Genomic DNA, 13,156 nt, shown 5'->3' on the forward strand with positions numbered 1-13,156 from the left:
TCCGCATCACACACAATTTAAGCACTCAAATATTAAGTTGGCTTGAACCTTCAGCTATGTAATCTATTGGTATGCATAAAACAAGATTGTATTAATTATAAATTAGAGAGGACGTTTGCCAAAAGACTAACAATTAATGAGATTACAATTCTAAATAACCAGCTGTCAGAAAATGTTCTCCTCTCTTAACCCCCTCAGTGGCAGCTTGTTTATTTTAAAATACACACCTCCCATGGAGTGTTTTTAAAAAATAGGTATTGCAAGGGTTAAAGTGCATGGAGGGAGTGCAGGAAGTCGATCGCCCATGTGGAAACACCCGCAGGCATCTCCAGCGTCAGTGCTGATGCAAAAAACACTTAAACCAGTGGATTTTTTGATAAAAAAATACACACCTAGCATGGTGTGTATTTTATTCCTGGGATGCAGGGGTTAAGTCAGAGTTGCCTACCCTCCCTCATTCTGCAGGAGACTCCCTGAAATAGTAGCAATCTCCCTCACTCCCTGAATAGACCAGCAATCTCCCTGATTTTACTTTACATTCTTGGGGTAAAAAAATAAATCAGAGATACATACATTCAAATGAGTTCACCAGTGCCATTTCCCTGCATTGTTATAAGGCACAATGATCACGATGGCTACATGCATTTTAAGTAAGGATTCTCTTGGCTACAGTATATGGAACCTCTTGTAAAACACAATACACAAACAATTCCTGAAAAATATGAGAGTCTTTTCTTCAACAAGTAGATCTTACAAACTTTTGGGCTCATTTACATTTGGATGTAAGTCATTTTTATGACACGCCTCTCAGATGTAGCCGTGCATGTCCGCGCTGATAGGTTTTACTTTCACAATCTCCCTGAAATGCTTTTTCAAAAGTAGGCAAGTATGGGTTAAGTGCAAGGGGGGGTGGGGGGGATGGAAAGATTAGCTGGAAGGGTGAGCATGTGCAAGTAGGGAGGGGGGGTGAGCAGGCAGGGTGAGCACCGTAGGGATCATCAGCGCTGAGTCCCGGGCGCAAAACGGCGCCCGGGAATCAGCATAAGCCATTACATTGTTAAGCACGCCCCCTGGCCAATAGGAGTCTGGGGGGGGGGGGGTTAACTCATAATAGCTTATGCTGATACCCGGGCGCCGTCACTCTCCGGGGAATCACTTAGTAGTATGCCCGGGAATCTTCCGCGGTTACCAGCGCTGACAGCGCTGGCCACCCCGGAAGATTTCTGGGCATACCACTCAAGGGGTCAAAGAGATGGAGATATGTTTATCAGCTCTTACATAGCAAATACTGAATTAGAACATTTATATAAATAAGAAAGAAGGAAGAAAGTGCAGCACACAGGGGATGTAGTTGATTTGTCGGCTGTCGTGATCCCGGTGGTCAGGATACAGACGCCGGAATCTCGACTGCTGACAATACCAACAGCCGTAATGCCAGCTAGCAGGGGCTATTCCCACTCGTGGATGTCCATAGAGTCAGAATAAAACCTGTGGCGAGCACAGAGAGCCTGCAAGGGGCTCCGTTGCGCTCCCGCCCCCCCCCCCCCCCCCCCCCCCTCTGGAATTCTGGCAGCTGGGATCCCGGGGTCGGTATGCTCACCTCAGGGATTCTGACTGCTGGCATTACAGCTCCAACCCGCGCTCAGTATTAGTAAGAGGGAATCTAAGTTACATGTATATTCTATGAAGTGGAGAAAGAGTAGATCAATATAAAACAGACTGTTACATGTACTTCATACTTGCCTACCTGACCCTCTCCATGAGGGAGAAAATGCTCTGTTTCTGGACTTTCCTGGTAATGTATGATTGCCATCACCTGTGGTGAGCTAGTTAATTGATAAGAAAGGTGTTTCACCACAGGTGATGGCAATCATACATTACCAGGAAAGTCCAGGAACAGAGCATTTTCTCCCTCATGGAGAGGGTCAGACAGGCAAGTATGATGTACTTAGGTATGCACTGTTGTGGGTTGGTATGCACTCACAAAGCCACTTTATTATGAGCTAGTGACTTTTTAGTTTGTTTAACAAGATATATTACCACTCAGGAGCAATACTTGAGGGATTGTCAACTCTTTATAGACACTAGGTGATTCATCATGCCCTACGGGCGCTCTTCACACCATCCTTTGCATGCCCTTGTGATGTGCAATCTTTTTATTATATGCAGTATTACCTCCAATCATAATTGTGTGAGTGGTTAAATATTGCATGGATAAAGGGCGTGCAGTGGTTAAGGGGTCGTAGCCACTTGCAACGGCGTGAACAGTGCACGCAGGGCTTGATGAATCACCTAGTAGGTGCTGTGTTTGGGGGTGTCGGGCGCGCAAGAGACTCGGATGGGGGAGGGGTTCTGGGGTGCCATGGGTGGGGGAAGGGCAGTTTCTGGGGTGCCGCGAGTGGGGGAGGGGCTGTTGCAGTGGTGCCACGGGTGGGGAAGGGATGGGTGCTGTGGGTAGGGGAGGGGACCCAGAGCCACCGCGGGTGGGGAAGGAGTGGTTGCGGGGGTGCAGCGGGTGGGGGAAGGGCGGGTGTGGTGGTGCCATAGGTGGGGCAGGTGCGGGGGTGCTGCGGGTGGGGGAGGGGTTCTGGAGCAACCGCGGGTGGTGGTGGGGGTGTGTGTGGGGGTGCCGCGGATGTGCCCGGAGGTGCTGCGAGTGGGGGATGTGCAGTAAATGCTTCTCCTGCTTCTCCTCCTGGAAGCAGCTAAGCTGCTGTCCTCCCTTTGGCAGTGGCTCTCCCGGAGACTCGCACAGCAGCAAAGCAGCCAGTCAATATTGTTAGTGCCGGTATCCCAGTGCGCCGCATTACAGGGAAGAAGATGCACTCAATAAACTACAGCTACCAGCAGCCCTTAGCACCGGAATGCTCCGGCGCTAAGGGCTGCTGGGAGCTGTAGTTTATTTAGTGCGTCTACTTTCCTGTAATGCGGCGCCAGAGCCGTGACTACCTGTGTGCCAGTGGTGCATTGCCCACAGCGCAACTGCACTGTGAGCGCACCATATGGCAGCACCACCCAACACCCGAACGGCTGCTCTCTCTCTAGCCACTCACCATCATGTCCAGTCCCCGGAGACCGCCACTGCAGCACTGCCATGTATGTGGTGTGCGCTTAGCTCCTCTGCTGCTGAGTGCACCCACTATACATATACAAACTGCAACTTGGAAGCTGCCGCCAGCTTTACCTTCTCCCACTCCCTGGATCAGATGCTCCCGGCAGTGTGCTTAGCCTCAGCCCTCCCTCATGCTGGCAGCAGGCAGGGGAGGCAGACGGAGGAGCTGACAGGAGGATGCGCTGGACGGTGGCCAGGAGCAAGGACAGGTGAGGAAACCAGCAGGCAGGGGAGGAGCTGGAGAACGGAGTAGCTGACAGGAGGATGCGCTGGCTGGTGGCCGGGAGCAGAGACAGGTGAGGAAACCAGCGGGCAGAGGAGGAGCTGGAGGACGGAGTAGCTGACAGGAGGATGCACTGGACAGTGGCCAGGAGAGGGGACAGGTGATGAAACCAGCGGGGATGGGGAGGAGATGAGCGGGAGGAGCAGAGACAGGACCCAGCAAGTGAGGAGTGGGCTACATATGGGCACGCAAGTAAAAACCCCTGCCTGCTGGCACATAGGACAGTTTTTGGGGGGGTTTTAGACAGAGGACTCAGGCTGGAATGCAGCAGCTACAGGCAGCCGTCATTTACACGAAGAGGCTGGGTTGGTCTCCACCTCATTAACTGCACTAGGTTAGTGTCCCAGATGAGGGGTGTGGGTGTTTGCAGATCATGCAGAGTGCATATTTAATAACATGCTGGCCAGGTCACCACTCGCTGTCTTCTCCAGGGCCGTAACTAGGCTGCCTGCCGTAATGCATAAAAATGGGGACTCTGCTACCTAATGTGTAGAAAGGGGGACTCTCCTGCTGTAATGTGTAAAAAAGGGGACTCTCCTTCTGTAATGTCTAAAGAAGGGGGACTCTCCTGCTGTAATGTGTAAAAAAGGGGGACTCTCCTGCTGTAATGTGTAAAAAAGGGGGACTCTCCTGCTATAATGTGTAAAAAAGGGGGACTCTCCTGTTATAATGTGTGAAAAAGGGGGACTCTGTTTGCCTAATGTGTAAAAAGGGCACTCTGCCTGCTGTAATGTATAAAAATGGGGACTAATGTGTAAAAAGAGGGACTCTGCCTGCCGTAATGTGTAAAAAGGGGACTCTGCCTGCCGTAATGTGTAAAAAGGGGGACTCTGTCTGCCATAATGTGTGAAAAGGTGGACTCTGCTGCTGTAATGTGTAAAAAGGGAGACTCTGTCTGCCTAATGTGTAAAAAGGGGGACGTTGCCTGCCATAATGTGTGATAGGGACTCTGCCTGCTGTACTGTGTAAAAGGGGCTCTACCTGGCGTAATGTGTGTAAGTGGTGCTACTGTGCAGCATAATTTGAATAATGGAGACTTTGGTACAGTGTAATATGAATTGGTATTATTTTGTGGCCATGCCCCTTCCCTATGAAGCCACGCCCCTATATTTTTTGCGCACCGGCCCTGTTTTGTATATGGGGGGGTGCGCCGATTCTGTTTCTTGCACACAGCGCTAAAATGTCTAGTTACGGCACTGTGCGGCACGTTGGGACACCGGCGCTAACAATAGTGACGGCTGGCAGAACTGACTGACTGGCTGAATCAATGTAAAAGGTGAGAGTGCTGTGCAGCATCAGTAACACTGCACACCCACTGCACTGCACACCCACTGCACTGCACTGTCACCTTTTACATTGCTTCAGCGTCCAGACATTACCCTCTGTGATATCAGTCACTCTATCCATTACATTAGCCATCTCGGGGCTTCCAGGCCAGCAGGCCGGGTGCTGTGTTGCGGAGTCAGGGCCTCTGGGGATCTGGGCACGGCTGTGGTGGGGAAGCACTTCTGTGACATCACTCACAGAGGAGGCTTCGGGGCTCAGAGAATATGCGGTGCAGGGCTATGAAAGCCTACCGCTACGCCACTTTCATACACATCTATGCCGGTGACCACAGCAGCTTTTGTTCCGCCTGCACTGCAGCTAGGGAGTGGGGATTGTTGATGCCGGAGGGGGCAGGCGGACTGGCAACAGGACATAGGACGATTTTGTTTTCCCCTATCTACAGCGCAGAGACTTGCTGCAGATGCAGTGGCATACCTTCCAGCTGTACCTTTTTGGCATGTACAGTACCTTTTTTTTATGGTCTGTACCGATTTCTGGCTCTCCAAACTTCCACTGAAAGTATAGGAAAAGGGTAGATGCTAGATCCAAGTGGCCCAAGGGACCTTTTACATCAGGGGAGGAGCCATGACAGAAGGGGAAGGAGCTAGGCCAACAGGATAGTTCCTCTACTATCCACGCCACCAACTATTACCTTTAGTAACCCAGTGGCGAGCGAAGCGTGGCGGAGCGAGCCACCGAGGCCGAAGTGTGGCGAGGGTACTTTTTGGGTACCCTGTTCGGCCGTAGCTCCTCCCCCCGGTGATGTGTCTCCTCTCCTAGTGATGTCAGAAGGTCCCTTATCCCACTCGGATTTAGAACCAACCACGCCCCTTTACCCGTGGCCATGCCCCTTCTCAAATTTGTACTGATTTTTATGTGGTAATTGTTGGAGGGTATGTTGCTGCAGATGCAGTGGATCTTTTTTGGGGTGTGGGCCTGGAGCTGCAGCTCCATCAGCCCCATTGTTAATCCTGCTCTGGGAACACACAGCAGCCAAAGGGCAGAGCATCCTATTGGATGTAACCTGTGTGGGAGGGCGTTTCTCGCCCATTCAGCTGTGGACAGGGTGTGATAGACCTGCAGCTAACCCAATGAGAGCTCCTAGCCATGGCCAGCATTATCCACACAGTCAGAGAGTGACAGATCTGCCTACTATGGGTGGTATTCAGGTAGCTGGCTGTTGGGATCCCGGCGCTCAGTATACCGGTGCCGGAATCCTGACACCCGGCATACCGACACCTATTCTTCCTCTTGGGGGTCCACGACCCCCTGGAGGGAGAATAAATAGTGTGGCGCACGTAGCGCACCACCGAGCCCGCAAGGGGCTCATTTGCGCTTGCCCCGCTGTTGGCATGCCGGCAGTCGGGATCCCGGCGCCGGAGTGCTGCCCGCCGGGAACCCGGCCATCGGCAAACCATACTACACCCACTATTATATAGGACAGTGATTTTCAACCTTTTTTTTTTACTCGCGGCACATCGAACAATATTTTAAAATTGCCAAGGCACACCATCAGTTCCCCACAGAAAAAAAACAAAACACACACATTGGCCCTCACAGTAAAACAAAATACAAAATCCACACACACATTGGCCTACACAGAAAAAACAATCACATTGCTCCCCACATAAATCCAATTGCTCCACAAATAAATCAATCACATTTCTCCCCACATAAATCCTATTGCTCCCCACATGAATTGTTCACATTGTCCCCCCATAAATCCATAAATTCTTATTCTCCCCACATAAATCCTATTGAAATCCTATTGTTCCCCACAGGAGAAATAAAATAACAAATATTATTATCAGCTGTCCTCCTCCCTGTCCCTCAGTGGCGGGGGTTGTTCATAGTGGAGTTCTACGAATACTGAGCAGCGGGCGGTCAGGCAGGTGTGGATGTGGGTGGGAAGTAAAGCTGTGTATGAGGGCGGGAACTGGAAAATGTGTATGCAGGCGGGTGGGCTGGCTGGGTAGCGAGACGCAGCGGCTGTGACCTATGATATCACATTGTTTTCAAGGCATAGGTCATGGCCGGAGCACGACTGATCCTCTAAGAAGAGCCCGGGCCAACAGTTCACTCTGAAGGTGCAGGAAGCTGCTCTGGCTCCGCGGCACACCTTGCAACTGGTCGTGCCGCGGCACACTGGTTGAAAAAGCCTGATATAGGAGATAAAGTGGCTTATTGCCTGGAGTAATTTGTGGCTGACTACAGATACAGTATCTAGTTACACTGCTACAATTGTATAGCTTTAAGGCTGAATGAGCCAACCAATAATACCCCGACTTGCAGGAGAGAATTGCAACAAATTGTATCCAACTAGATAGAGACTGACTGGCAAGGAACATTTTAAAGGCCAAATAAATATGAGACAGAGCCAACTGGCTGAGGAGAGGTACAGCTTTAGAAACGGAATGCTGTAAACTAAAGGGCCCTACAGACACGGCGATATGCCGCCGAGCTGCCCGACCGCCGATACGGCAGACGGGTGACCCGGCGGCGGGGGGGCAGTGATGGGGGGAGTGAAGTTTCTTCATTCCACCCATCACCTGGCTCCACAGAAGTGCAGGCAAATATGGACGAGATCGTCCATATTGGCCTGCATGCACAGCCGACGGGGCACCAGCGATGAACGAGCCTGGGGCCGCGCATCGTTCATCGCTGTTGCCTCCACACTGCACCATATGAACGTTATCTCGTTCATTAATGAACGAGATCGTTCATATATTGCAATCAAATTGCCCAGTGTGTAGGGCCTATTAGAATGGGTGCCACATAGTGCATTAAAAGATGACCCTTTTATTAGTTACAATACAAAGATTTTTTTAGTGTGTGCACCAGACATCAGTTCAGTCACCAAGTGATTTAAAGTTAATTCATCTACAGCAGCATATAATGGGTGTAGTAGGGTATGCCGGCGGCCGGGATTCCGGCGGACAGCATACCAGCGCTGGGATCCCGACTGCCGGCATACCAACAGCTGGGCGAGCACAAATGAGCCCCTTGCGGGCTCGCTTCGATCGCCACACTGCAGGCGCGGTGGTGCGCTAAGCGCGCCACGCTATTTATTCTCCCTCCAGGGGAGTCATGGACCCCCAAGAGGGAGAATAGTTGCTGATATGCTGGGGGGTGTCGGGATTCCAGCGCCGGTATACTGAATGCCGGGATCCCAACAGCCGGCATACTGAATACCACCCGCATATAGGTGGTCATTCCAAGTTGATCGCAGCCAGCAACTTTTTGCTGCTGCTGCGAGCAACTAGAACTATGGGGGAGTGTATTTTAGCTTAGCAGGGCTGCGATCGCCACCCTCTCACACACATATACCTCAGCCAAATAAAGCTCACATGTATATGGTCCTTTCCCAGCCACCTCCCTCTCACACATATACAGTAGATACCTAGTCCTGTCTCAGCCACATCCGAATTATACATAATGCCCTCATGGCAGCTCCACCTTACTCAAACACACATTCATGTATACATTTTTAATTAAGAAAGGTCCATGTATGCTAAGCCACACACCTACACATTGTGTCACATGGGACCTCGTCAGACCCATCTGTTAAACACGCACATACTTAAGTATTTTGCAATGTATAATTTTTGCAATAAATATCTAAATAAGGTCCCAGTGAGATTTTAACTTGGCTCGCTGGATTCAGAGTCCAAAGTGCTAACCATTACACCATGGAACCTGCTGATGGCTTAGTGCAAGGCTGTTACAGTACACACATGATAAATTGTAAACTAATCCAGTATTGTATATTTCATTGGCGTTTCTATAATGGGTGCAATGGGTGCGGTGCACATGGGCCCCTGGGTCCAGAGGGGCACACACTGCAACGATTGCACCCATTTTAACACTTACCTTTCCGGAGTCCAGCGCCAGGACCTGCAATCGCGGCGAAAATCGCTGCCAAAATGGCCGCCGTGCATGCGCGGTAGCCAAATTGGTCTCCAGATCATGGCGGGCGCCATGATTCCGGAGACCTGCGCATGCGCAGTAGACTCCGGCACAATGCCGGAGTCTACCGCGCCGTACAGAGGAGAGGGCCCATCCGGAGGTGCACACGGGACCCCTCCTCTGTAGAAACGCCCCTGGTATATTTGTTTAGACACAAAGAGGGGTATCCAGTTAGTTGCAATATCATGGTTTTGTGATAAATTATCGCAAATGTGATAATTTGGTATCTTATTAGTGGCGATAAGTCTCCATAGCGTTTATCACGGATTTCTCTTCGCCATATCTGAGCAGGTGATAAGTAGTGCAAAATCCCTATTTTAAGGTAAAAATGTCAGGATTTGGTTCAGAACCCCTGGGACACCCATCTGAATGACTAATTAGGCACTTAGAAGATTTTAATTATTTTTAATTGACCAATAATGATATGTCATTTTTGGGGGTCAAAAAATGCAAAGTGATGGAAATTGGGGTACAAGGCTTGGGACAGGTATATTGGCTGCTTTATGAGTGGGACAAGTGTTTTTAGGCTTGCAGGTAGGAGTAATCAGTCTGTTTCCACTTTTTTTTAAAGTCCCCTAAAATTACCCAAATATATACTTATACCTATTTTATGTACCCCAAATTTAATGAGAGCCTTTATTTTGCTGAAAAAAATGCATTCTATAATTTTTTCCACATTTAAAAATAAAATAAAATAAATGCATATAACAGCCATTTGACACAATTTAATGACACCAAATAGTTTTATTATAACTAGAGATGTGCACCGTAAATTTTTTGGGTTTTGTGTTTTTGTTTTGGATTCGGCTCCGCGGCCGTGTTTTGGATTCGGACGCGTTTTGGCAAAACCTCCCTGAAAATTTTTTGTTGGATTCGAGTGGTTTTTAAAAAAAAACAACAACCTCAAAAACAGCTTAAATCATAGAATTTGGGGGTAATTTTGATCCTATAGTACTATTAACCTCAATAACCACAATTTCCACTCATTTCCATTTTCCAGTCTATTCTGAACACCTCACACCTCACAATACTATTTTTAGTCCTAAAATTTGCACCGAGGTCGCTGGATGACTAAGCAAAGCGACCCAAGAGGGCGGCACAAACACCTGGCCCATCTAGGAGTGGCACTGCAGTGTCAGACAGAATGGCACTTCAAAAAATTGTCCCCAAACAGCACATGATGCAAAGGAAAGAGAAAAAGAGGTGCACTGTGGTCGCTGGACGGCTAAGCTAAGCGACACAAACACCTCACTATCACAGGAATTATTCGTTCTAATCAATGGTATTATTGGCCCAAATCACTGGAAGAAAATTACAAAATCACAGGAATTATTATGACAAAATGTTACTGTATTTCATAAGCACTCATTCCTAACTCTGCTAAGTACTGTTTGGTATACTGTATCTGGCTTCCATGAGGTAGTTGTCCATTATTTCAGCTTCCATTGACCTTTTTGAAAGCGGTAGAAGTTATCGATTCTTTTTTTATTTTTATTTTCCCCTATTTTTAATTTTCTCCTACATAGCCCAGTAAAATGTTGCAATGTTAAGTATTGACTTGTGCCTTCTGGGGGTCCACTTCTTCACCAAACCCAGCCAAATCTCATCCTAACCCTCTGTTCCACGTTCTCTATGTACCCCATCTGTGTCACCCATGCCAGTCTACCCCTCCCCTTTAGATTGTAAGATCTCACGAGCAGGACCTCTTCCCTCATGTGCTTATCCTTTGTCTTACTTTAATAATCTTCAACTGTACCACATCCAGCAGTCTTCTGCCACCTGATAAGTGTCATCTGCTGATGTAACTATGTGTATTTAACCTGTACTTGTCCTATACTGTCATCAACTGTAAGTTGCTGTTTTCCTGTTTGATTATTTATGTACTCTGTAATTGGGCGCTGCAGAACCCTTGTGGCGCCATATAAATAAAGGATAATAATAATAATAATAATATAGGGTGTATAATCCCCAGGTGTATCTCACACATCGCTCAGTACAGATTACAGGATGTATAATCACCAGGGGTATAACACACGTCGCACAGTACAGTATACATACTGGTCACAACAATGCAGCAGATATTGAGCACTGATCAGGATACTAGAAGTGACACAGAGCTGCAAGATACAGCAATGGCCTACTGTACTGTACTATATATGTATACTGCTGGTCACCAAAATGCTGCACTGTCCTACTATATACTGCTCACAAAAATGCAGCACAGATGTGGAATGGATACTTGCAGTGACACAGAGCTGCAAGATACAGCAATGGCCTACCGTACACAACTATATACTGTTGGGTCACCAAAATGCTGCACTGTAATACTATATATACTGCTCACAAAAATGCTGCACAGATGTGGAATGGATACTTGCAGTGACACAGAGCTGCAAGATACAGCAATGGCCTACTGTACACAACTATATACTGTTGGGTCACCAAAATGCTGCACTGTAATACTATATATACTGCTCACAAAAATGCAGCACAGATATGGAATGGATACTTGCAGTGACACAGAGCTGCAAGATACAGCAATGGCCTACTGTACACAACTATATACTGTTGGGTCACCAAAATGCTGCACTATAATACTATATATACTACTTACAAAAATGCTGCACAGATATGGAATGGATACTTGCAGTGACACAGAGCTGCAAGATACAGCAATGGCCTACTGTACACAACTATATACTGTTGGGTCACCAAAATGCTGCACTATAATACTATATATACTACTCACAAAAATGCTGCACAGATATGGAATGGATACTTGCAGTGACACAGAGCTGCAAGATACAGCAATGGCCTACTGTACTGTACTACTATAAGTATAATTATATACTGGTGGTCCCCAGTCCCCACAATAAAGCACACTGAGCACAGATATTTGCAGCACATTGAGCACAGATATTTGCAGCACACTGAGCACAGATATGGAGCGTTTTCAGGCAGAGAACGTAGATATTTGCAGCACACTGAGCACAGATATTTGCAGCACACTGAGCACAGATATTTGCAGCACACTGAGCACAGATTACGGATCTTTTCAGGGAGAGAACGCAGTCACGTCCTCTCCGTTCAATCTCCAATGCACGAGTGAAAATGGCAGTGACGCGCAGCTCTTTATATAGAATACGAATCTCGCGAGAATCCGACAGCGGGATGATGACGTTCGGGTTAACCGAGCAAGGAAGATCCAAGGCTGCCTCGGAACCGTGTAAAATGGGTGAAGTTCGAGGGGGTACGGATCTCGACGAACCGAACCCGCTCATCTCTAATTATAACCAATAATAGACTTCTATAATGTTTTCCTATACAGGTCGAGTATCCCATATCCAAATATTCCGAAATACAGAATATTCCGAAATACGGACTTTTTCGAGTGAGAGTGAGATAGTGAAACCTTTGTTTTTTGATGGCTCAATGTACACAAACTTTGTTTAATACACAAAATTATTAAAAATATTGTATTAAATGACCTCCAGGCTGTGTGTATAAGGTGTATATGAAACATAAATGAATTGTGTGAATGTAGACACACTTTGTTTAATGTACAAAGTTATAAAAAATATTGGCTAAAATTACCTTCAGGCTGTGTGTGTATAAGGTGTATATGTAACATAAATGCATTCTGTGCTTAGATTTAGGTCCCATCACCATGATATCTCATTATGGTATCTAATTATTCCAAAATACGGAAAAATCTGATATCCAAAATACCTCTGGTCCCAAGCATTTTGGATAAGGGATACTCAACCTGTATTAGTTTGGCTTTTTTGGGATGTACAGGCAGATTTCCCCACTTTTGCCAGCTAGAGTTATCGCACAAATCCTGAATAGGCCAGTTTTTTGGGAGATAGGTGCGATAACTTTAGCCATGATCGCATTATTGTGGCTAATTGGATACCCCCCAAAGTGTTATCTGCTATTATGATTTCCTTGTGTATATTCTACATCAGAACAAGTGATCTAGGGGGTCATTCCGAGTTGATCGCTCGCTGCCGATTTTCGCAGCGCAGCGATCAGGTGGAAAGATGGCATTTCTGCGCATGCGTATGCCCCGCAATGCATGCGCGCGATGTACGGGCACAAAGCCCTTTGTGGTTGTGCTCAGGTTCTAGCGAAGTATTTCTTCACTCTGGCGGCCGCTAGAAGATTGACAGGAATGGGGCGTTTCTGGGTGTCAACTGACCGTTTTCAGGGAGTGTTTGCAAAAATGTAAGCGTGTCTGAAAAAATGCAGGCGTGGCTGGGCGTTCGCTGCGGAGGTGAATGATGTCACATCCAGACATGAATAGGCTGAAGTGATCGCAAGAGCTGAGTAGGTTCAGACCTACTCAGAAACTACACAAACTGTTTTTGCAGAGCTTGGCTGCACATGTGTTCACACTTCTGCTAAGCTAAAATACACTCCCCAGTGGGCGGCGGCATAGCGTTTGCACGGCTTCTAAAAACTGCTAG

This window comes from Pseudophryne corroboree, chromosome 11, assembly GCF_028390025.1.
Source record: "Pseudophryne corroboree isolate aPseCor3 chromosome 11, aPseCor3.hap2, whole genome shotgun sequence".
In the NCBI taxonomy this organism is placed as follows: Eukaryota; Metazoa; Chordata; class Amphibia; order Anura; family Myobatrachidae; genus Pseudophryne; species Pseudophryne corroboree.